We start from the raw sequence: 9,745 nt of genomic DNA, 5'->3' as shown, positions 1-9,745 counted from the left end.
CCGGGAGGGCTCGGCCGAGCTGTGCCGGGAGGGGTGGGGGGGGATGCGCCGTGTGGTGGGGAGGGCGGCCGGGGCTCCCGTGGGGAAAGGGGACTTTTGGAAGTGACCCGCCGGGGGCTCGGGGTCGGCGGGGATGCGCGGCGGGGATGGAGCGGACGGGGTGAATGCTAAACGGCCGCGGGTGCTGCGGAGAGGGGAAGGCGGCACCGCGGGAGCAGCAGGTGAAAATGGGGAGAAATCTGGCTGAATCGGAAAAAAAAACCCACAACAAACCACCGTGGGAGCGCTCGGCCGGGCGAGGGATGCGGTTGGGTACCGGGGGAAGGGGGGAGACCAACAGGTCCGGTACCGGGGGACCGGGTCGGTGTCGCGGGGGGGTCCCGGACGGCGCCGGCTCGACCCCCGCTCCGCAGCGGGGCTTGGGCTGCCCCGGGGGGGCTCTTCGAGGTGCGAACTTGTTCTTGAAGGAACTGCCTTCGTGAAGGGTGAAGGAATAAGTGTTTCCTGCTTATGATACCGATTATTGTTATTTTTCCTGTTGAGAAAAATGTATCCAGTAACAAAAACTTTCTAAGAGAAGTAATGGATTTTCAATGAGAAGCTCTTTTCCCTAAGTATTACTGAATTTCTTTTTGGTTGTATTGACAATGCACTTAGTTTTCTGGTGGTCCTCTTAGGGAGTAGCTAATGCTGCAGAAGATGCGTTTTGGTCTGCAGCGTTAAGAGTGTTCGTTGAAGTGTCTTTGCTTTGGCATATGTGAATTTCAGCTGTAACGTGTGAAAGAAAAAAAAAAAGTGAGACAGAAATATACAAGATTATGAAAGGGTATAAAGCCCGTGGATCCAAGTACTTTCTGTTAAGTCAACTTTTAAAACGGCTTCTCCCTAGACAGTGATTCACATTTTTCAAGGGGAGAAAGGATGGGTGAAATTGAATTGTCCAAATTAAGTCAAAATGAATTGCTTAATATTCAGAGGGGTTGATAAATGAACCATTAAATCAACACTTGCATAGTGCCTCATTGAAAAGAAAAATGAACAACTCTCAGTTGTGTGCTGGGCAGAATAGGTCAGCCAGTGACGTTTCTACATTAATGTGCTGAACTGAGTCCCCCTCCTGCTAACAGATATATTTGCTCTGTGACATTACATAGCACAGGGCACGAGAGCTCGTTCCCGTGCCTATGAGGAGTAGCATCTGCTATAAATGACCGTAATCATCCCAGCTTCATCTCAAAGGCAAGAAACCTTGGTTATGTTTCATTTGGCATAAAATAAGAGAATTCCATTAACTTCTTATGTTGGTATGTATCTGTTGAGAATCTGCTCCTGTATGTCAGACCTTTTTTTTTTGCCTTCTTTCCTGAGGAAGAGCTCTATTTTGGAGGCTAGTTTGAGGAAAAAAATTGTACTGATAAATGGAAAAAAAAAAAATCATCATTTTGAAACAAGCCAGACAAGGTTCCTTACAGTAAAAGCTCTTTTGAGAGCATCACCTCTCGATAACATAGTGTGTGAACTTTGTCTCTAAACCCCTTGATTAGCATAGGTACAGCTGTTGCAATATTCCCTTTGCCACTGAAAAATTACCTTTGTCTTTGCCCCTTGAAATTCTTGTGTTGGAGTGCACTGAGGATGTTGACTCTATCCTTATTGTGCCTTCTGGAAACTTCTAACACTTTGTTTGAAGAATCATGGATCCTATGCCCCTGATGTTTTTCATTTACACCTCTCTGCTTTTACAGGTAACTTAGAATAGCTAATTTTGCTTAAAGCTTTTAAAACTTAAGAAGTGACAGCTCTTTTGTTTTGTGCACTCAAACTGAGTATTATAAAGAGGAAATTATGGAGGGACTAATCAGAGAAACAGATGATTCGGGCTCCAGCTGAAGGTGGGATTGTAAATTGGCTCGTTGACGTGAGAAGGCTCCTTGCCTATGCTCTGTGTGCAAACCTTCGGGCAGGCAGGGCCATTTATTCAGGTGTTCATAATTATATAGAAGGGAGTTACGTAACGTGGTCTGTTGCTCTTTATTCAAGGTGACGTGTGTGGACACGATCCTCGTGCACAGATCCTCTGGGTGATGGGCTCTTCGGTGGGTGCAACAGAAGTTGCTTGAATGCGTTAAGGAGCTTTATATCACCTGTGATGAAGCAGATGGACAAGTAGGTGTGTTTCCCGCACGGGAGAGGAGGTTCTGGATGTGGAAATACCTGTAGGTAGTGTCTGATGGTGGTGTGCATTTTTCAAATGTTTTGCTGTTCTTAAGGTAGCTGCAGGTGTATTTGTGCCCCAGCAATGCCTGGTTAGACTAGTCTTTGTTTGCTTCTAATTATCCTCAAGAATAAAAGAAGTAAAAAGTTTTTTTTTCTTCTGAAAACCTACTGGGCCTCATAAGGTTATCCTGCTGCTGCTGTTTCCTTGCATGATATTTTTCTTTGAAATCATAATGCAATTCTTTAGTTCTTTTGATAAAGACTTGAACTCAAGTTCTGGGAAATGGTCACCCTATGCTGAGAAAGTGCATCTTATTGACTTATTTTGGGAATACTGAAGAAAAATATAAAAGATTCGCTTGCATTGATTAAAACCTCCAGGACAATCTTCTAACGCTGCAGTTCTCTAGGTGAAAAATTAACTTTCTCTGTTGTCTACTTCTGCTTTTATTTCATTTGTGAGAATCCCGAGCTCTGTTATCAGTTTACATCGAGCCCCTTAAATGTGCTTGGAGGAAAGTATCTCAGCATAAAAGTTCACACACGTTCTCGCCCTCGGACTCCATTTGTCTCTGGCCACCAGCAGATACACCTCGGTACCGTTGGTCCCCAGAACCCTAACGGAGGCAGGGTTTGTACCAGCCCACAGTTCCTCACCTGAGAAATGTTTCCAGACTGATTGTCAAAAAGATAACTAAAAGCCACCTCGATGCTTTTCCAGAGGTTTTGGCAAGATGGCACTTTAGGTGTAGCTTAATGACAAACTTTGATTTATGAGGTAACTGAAGATGTTTGAATTCTTGTATCTGGAGTGAAAGCATAGGAACTTTTTGTATTTCATCTGCAGCTTTCCAGCACAACAGTCAGCTAACAGCTTGTCTGGCATTGATTTTAAGTGGAGATTTTTGCTGAATATGCCTAGAGTAATTTGAAAACACATTGTTAACTTTTTGGGGGGGCAGCAGGTTACTAAACACAGTAAAGAACTTTGCAATGTATTTTTAAATAACCTTGAAAAATCTTAGGTCTTAACTACTTTTTGCACTCCTGTCCTCCCTGAGTTTAAGATGGGCCCTATGGAAAAGCTGGTATATTTTTCAGTTTGCGGCTAAATTTCGAAAAAGAAACAAGAGAATACTTTTCCCAGCCTGCTGATCAAGGCCTGGTATGACTCGTGCGTCTTCCCTGTGAATTCTGTGCTTTCTTCCCCTCTACCTCGACCAGCTGTGCTCAATATCAGCTCACCTGGGCATGGCTTTTATCTGACTCATTTTGAAATGCTTCAAAAGGATCCTACAGACATTACTAGGCACTGGGTCACACTTGAAATCTTGCCTTTCTGGTGCCAAGCCTCTTCTTTTTTTTTTTTTTCTTTTCCCTTGTATTTCCCCTTAGCCCCCTTGATTTCTGACATATTTTTAGCTGCTCTTTAATGTGAGTACAGCTGGTGAAAATGGATGTATGGTTGTTGGTGTTTTTCAGCCTTTGAAAAACAGGGGATCTTGCTTTTCACTAAAGATGGGACACCAAGTGATTATCTGCTGCTTTGCTTAGCAAGGGAGGGCACTAGTTCCTCACAGAGGCAAAAACTTAGTAAAATCTCAACATCGTCACTCAGTTTAGCTGGAGGATCTCATATGGACACTGGGGGTTTATTGGTTCTATTTTTTTAATTTAATGATGGCTTTAAGAATCTGGTGCTGCACAGAAAGCTCTCAGCATCTAGTGCATTGTAAAATGTCAAGCTGGCAGTATTGGTTTAGGGTGATATTCGCATTATTGCCCCTCTTTGTCCCAAGGGAACAGTAGGGTATACCAGATTGGGTGTTGAAGTGCCATGAATGCAGAAGAACAGTGTTGGGACCACGTCCTGGAAGGTTTTGTCCGCTGCTGGGATCACCCCAGCAGCTGAAATGTGAGTGTTTTATCCATTCCTTCTATAGAAGATGTGTGAGCAATAAGACAGGAAATGTAGCAGCCAGGGTTAGCCATTTAGTTAAAACCTTTCCTGCCTTCTCTGGAGGTTTGCCTGGTTTATAGCTGTCGTTGGCCACCAGCTGATGTATTGGTTTCGACGGGTGAGTAGGTCCTTGCCCCATGGGGGCTTGCAGCTCTCCCATTATGGCTCTGCAGCCCTGTACTCAGTTGTGTTTGGCTATGGTGGCTCGGCGAGGTGGGAATGTGGGGCTGAGCCCAGCTCTGGGGCTGTTTTTCCTTTTTTTTTCTTTTTTTTTTTTTTCTGGTGTTAGCCTAGGAATTGAAGTTTGTTCCCTTGCAGTGCTGACACGACTCAAGGACCTCTTGCTGCAAGGCAGCTCCGTTATTCTCTGTAGTGCTTGGATTGCTCAGCAGAGGGAGAGCAGACCGTATCACACAAGGACCCAAAAATGCCAGCAGTCAGTCACATCGCTCCGACTGACCGTGGGGAAAGGGGTCCCAAAGCCTCCCTCCCCGCTTCAATTTGTGGCTTTTTTTTTTTTTTCTTCCCCTCTTGTTTTAAAGCTCAGAATTAATCTGATTTTTCACCTCTTGATCAAAAGTAGCTGCCTCAGTCTGTAGGTTAATGGACTATTTCAGATGGCAGAGTAGGTGGCTGTGCTGGAAAAGATTTGTCCAAATCCAAGAAGTAGCACACCTGAAAATCTCATAGATCTGAGTGCTTCCTAAATATTCAGGAAAGCTCCTGATATGACTCATGCATCTGTGCATTTTCCCTGTGAATTCTGTCCTTTTTTTCCCCCTCTCCCTTGACTGGCTGTGCTCAGTGACAGCTCACCTGGGCATGGCTTGTACCTGACACCTTTCAGGAAAGCTCCTGAATATTTAGAAAGAAAGCTTTATGGCACATCCAGAGATAAAACAAAGAAAACAAACTCAAACCCAAGCCTTTTGAATTAGTTGAAACTCAAGCGGCAAGTAATCCACGTGACTCATCTCCAAGCCAGATCTTTAACTGTCCTAAATCAGCGTAGCTCCATTGACTTCCCCGGCACCGTGCCAGTTGTGCCACTAGCTGGAGGGCTGGCCTGCTGTGGTTATTTTTGGGGAGGGGAAAGTTTGAGCAGAAGATTGTTACTGAGGATTTTTTAGTTTGATTTTTTTTTTTTTTTGAGGATGGGAAAGGTATTTAGTTTTAGGAGTGAAATCTGTGCTCAGGCAAATAGACAGTATGGTTCAGTAGAGATTTGCTCCCCTGTAGCATACTGTGCGGAAATCCAGGAAAATTAGACATTTGTTTTTTTGTCAGAGATGTCAGTTTAATGTGATAAGAAAACAGCTGTTAAAACGCTGCCAGATAAAAGCAAGATGATAAGCACGAAGTGGGGGAAAAAAATTTATGGGAAGTTCCTGCAATTGGATTGAATAAGGCAGTGTTTTGGAAACCTGGCTCATTCCCTGTCTGCCACCGGCTGATGTGCTCTGCTTCGGGGCTGTGTTCTTCAAAGCAGGGAGTATTAGTGCTCTTACACCACTTAAATCAATGAGGTGCCATTTACTGAGGCTTTTAGTAGGTAGAGCAGATAAAGCTGCTCGCCCTGGTAGTGCCAGGCCGTTTAAGTGGAGTGGGCTCCAAACACTCTCCTGCTTGATCAAAGGGCATGACCCAGCGCTGCGCTGGGCGTTTTCTAAATAAATGGAAGTGTTCTTTTAAAGCATGAGCTGAGAGTCTGCGGAGGATGACGATAAGGGTCTTAACCTTCTTTTAGGCAGGGAATTGTGCCCAACTGGCAAATGTGGCACATGCTGCTCTGAAAGCAAAAAAGAACATCATCTGGAGGTGCCTGTGAGCCAGGGAGGAAGGTCAGCCTCCTTGGGAGGGCTCTTCCGTGCTGGCTTGTGAAAGCAAATTTAAACCAGAGCCAGCCCTGAGTTTGCTTTCATATTCTTACCTGCCCTGCAAACTGGTTATGAAGAATCAGTGTTTCCATTCCTGTCGGAGACCCACCTCCATCCTTGCTTCCAGCCCAGCTCTGCCAGGTCCTCCCTGGTGCCTGTATCACCCTCACGTCTTGGCTGCGCTCTGCCGGGAGCGGGCGGTGGGGGTGATCATATCGAGCTGATGCTATTAACGGCAGGAGAAACACTTCTCTGCCGAGGAGAGTTCATCTCTGCTGGATAATGAGCTCTGTTTCGCTCGGGACTGAATGGCTGCTGCACGGATCACAGCAAAGCACAAATGAGGATGCAGCGCTGGGCGCTTCCTACAGCCTCTCTTATACATAGCAAATCGCTAATTAAATGAGAGCTGGTTTGAGCTGCTGGACTGCTGCTAGCCTGGCTTCTTGTTCTTGTGCAGCTTGTCTTGCTCCAGTAACTTTTTGAAGTCTTTCAAAACTGTGTTGCAGCAACCCCCGGCTTTTATTCTGACTTTCAGGCTGTTGCCAAGTGTGAGATCTGAAGAGCGAGTGGAGTTGGGGAGTGAAGCCCGAGCGACACTGAGAGCTGTCCATGTGTATGTACGAGATGCACAGCCATGGTGTGAGGCATGAGAGCCTTTCCATGGCTTAAAAAATAATCTGTTAACCTCTCTGTTTATATATATATATTTGAATTACGAAATTGTTTATGCAGAAAGCGTAAACGTTTTTTTGGAGTGTCAGCATGGGCAGCCTTACTCCTCTTGCAGCTTATTTTATGGATATAAATGGGTTGTAAATGGATTTTCTACCTTATGCTATCCATCTGAAGGAGGATAAAATTCACTGTTGTTACTGTCATGCTCAGGTAAAATATTAACCCTGAATTTTAGTGGTCTTACATTATCAAGTTCACAGATATTCCAACTTTCAAATTTCATCTTTTTAGTGTATGTGACTTCTCAAAGAAGTGTATCCGAAATAAACTTCAGAGCAAGTCTTTGCCTTATTTAACCTGACTACTTTTTAGTTTGTTTCAGTAAGACCAAAGGAGAATCATAGCCCTCAGAGAGTATAACTTGGTTTTCTGCTTACATGTTGATCCTGAATAGCTGCAGTTTTGTTCACAGAGCTGCACTAGCATTTTGTAGAAAATCATTAGCTGAATTACTGTTTCAGCGTAGGCACTGGGAAATCCACTTTTATCTGTTCCTGCTTAGCAATGTTTGCTACAAAAGCCTTGCCTTGCACGTACTGAAACATGATTAATTTTGGGGGGGTAATGATGAAACTGCAGCGCTTTGATGATAGGTTGATTATTTTACACTCTGCCAGAAATGGATACTTAAAAGGAGATATTAGATCTGAATGAGATATTCAAGAGCACGTTATAGGTTTGAGTTAGCTAATAGGGAAGAGGCCAATCCTGCTGTCATGGGTGTCAAGGAAAATACTGGGAACAGAGTCAGGCATGCAGTAATTAATTACCAACAGATGATGGTTTTTGAAGGTGTGAATAAAAGACTTGATGTATTCATTGAATTGTCTGAAAAACAAATCTGTTAGATATTCTTCTTTTATCCTGTTCTCTTTGTTCTCCTTCTTTCTGTCTGACTTCAGCAGTGGAGCTCTTCGGCTGCTGAGCAACAGGTGCTTCTAAATTCCTCTAAATACCATGGTATCTCTTTGGCAGTTACGGCATGGTCCCTTACGCAGGCTGGCATTATGTGCTGTTCCATGCTTTAATTTCACACTTTGAAAATAGTTTGGAAGGTGGACATTTTATTTACTGTTTTAGATAAAAATCACCTGTGTGCTAACTCCTGAGTGTTACAGTAATGATTTTTTTGTTAAGAAGTGTTTCCTGAAAGAGCTTTGTGAAGTCAACGGTGAATAATTTTAAGTACTGTATTTAACAGTCTCCTTATTACTAATGTGGAGGGTATTATAGTTGAGTCAGAAATAAAAAAGCATTGCAATTTAGAGTTTGGAGAAGGGAGGCAAGATGTATGTGTTGTACCGCCACGGTGTCGTAGCAGAGGTGGGATGTCCTTGCAGTGTTGTCCTGGACTGAGAGCCCTCTTTGGTGTGTTACCACCATGTGATGTGCTCTCTTACAGACTTCAACTTAACCCTGGTGTGATCCTCTGCCATGACTTCTCCCTCTATCTTTCAGGGCTGATCTTGTTCCTCATAGTGGGTTGGTTAGATGACCTCTAATAATGTTTTATACTTCGGTAGTTTTGGTGCTGAGAAGAGCCAAATGTCTCCCTTTGTTCTCAGGAGTTCATAGCTTCTTCCTGGTTCCCCCCAAGCTTTTCAGCCAGCTTGGACCTGCATCTTTTGGCTACAACAGCATCAACTGTATAACAGACTCAGGGTGTTCTAACCCAATCTGTGTATAATGTGATATTGTAGATATCTGTCTGTTTAGTGCTGTGTTTAGTACTTCCTATGCATACTCTTCATATACAAAAGTTGCTTTTTCTTGAAGTCTGTAGTCAAAAAAAATTGAAGGTGCAGCTTTTCAGATGGAAATGGAACAGGCTGAACTTGGACCTGCCCTTTTGGGATGGGTGATTTCATAGCTGACTCTGGAGGGTTTTTTCTTTTCTAACTTAGGAGGCAACTTGAATCTAATCTATTCCATAATTTCAAGTCTCATACAAAATTTCGCACTTCTTACCCTAGTAAGACCAAAGGTAAAATTTTATGGCACTTTGTGAGCCAAATTATTAACTACTTATTAAATATCTTTGCTTCCAGGGCAGATGGAAATGAGAAGTCTCTTACAAATCTCAGTCCAATTAATACAATTTATCTAAACATGCTCTGGCTTGTCCTACTAACGTTTCACAGGGAAGTAGAAGTTGTCCTTGCTGTTTCCTCTACCTCACAAGAAAGTAAGAGCAACTCGGGTGGTCAGACTAAAGACTCATGTAGCCCAGCATCCTGCCTGTGATACCTGTTGGTCCTGGGTGGTTTAACTCTTCTTCAAGCTGTAGAGTCCCACTGTATTTCTACTTCTTACGCATTCTTAATTTACAAGGCTTTTCACTGTTCAGAAATAATTTTGCTCTTCTGATCCATCACAGTTGCATGTCTTTGTATGTTTTCTTTTAAAGATGGGATTACCAGAAATATATGCGTTTTTAAGATACAGATAAATCATGAGTTTCTTTTATTCTATAATGGTATTTTGTATTTCAATCTTGGTATCTTTCCTGAATAGTTCTGAAATTATTTACTTTTTTTTTTTTTCTGGTGAGCTGATGTTTCCAGAAAACTGTCTATAATGACTGCATCTCTTTTCTGCATTGGAACAGTTATTTCAGAGCCTGTCAGTGTGGTCAGTCACATTCCTTTTTTTTCTGTACAGTATTTTACATTTATTAACATTTAATTTACTCTGTCATTTTGCTGTCCAATTGCAGTGTCTTGAGACTCTTCTGCGGCATTCGCGTCAGTTATAATTTTGCCTACTCTTAATCATTCTGTTTTGTCAGGGAAGTTTGACATGTCATTACCTTCCTCCCCCCTTCTCAGACCATTAATGAGTATATGGACTAGTACAGGTCTTTGTATAGATGCTGAGATGATGCATTAACAGCCTTCCATGATTGTAACAAATGATTCTTTATTCTTTCCTTTAATTTGGGGGGGGGGGGGGG

At 43.1% G+C, this 9,745-nt stretch overlaps 1 protein-coding gene across 5 annotated transcripts in view; it reads left to right on the top strand.

Moving 5' to 3' along the window:
- SGCD (sarcoglycan delta) overlaps positions 1-9,745 on the top strand; it is a 346,594-nt gene that overhangs the window by 5,714 nt on the left and 331,135 nt on the right. Inside the window, exon 1 of one of the 5 annotated variants that reach the window (XM_014948109.1) lies at positions 2,094-2,166. The exons of the other annotated variants lie outside the window; for them this stretch is intronic. The gene's annotated coding sequence lies outside the window, so the exon portion shown is untranslated. Of the gene's footprint in view, positions 1-2,093; positions 2,167-9,745 lie in introns of those variants that run through there. 5 annotated transcript variants of the gene reach the window in all.

The sequence above is a fragment of the Calidris pugnax genome, unplaced genomic scaffold (assembly GCF_001431845.1).
Source record: "Calidris pugnax isolate Ruff unplaced genomic scaffold, ASM143184v1 scaffold27, whole genome shotgun sequence".
Lineage (NCBI taxonomy): Eukaryota > Metazoa > Chordata > Aves > Charadriiformes > Scolopacidae > Calidris > Calidris pugnax.
Note: the sequence above shows the minus strand (reverse complement) of the source record. Positions and strands in the feature narration are given on the sequence as shown.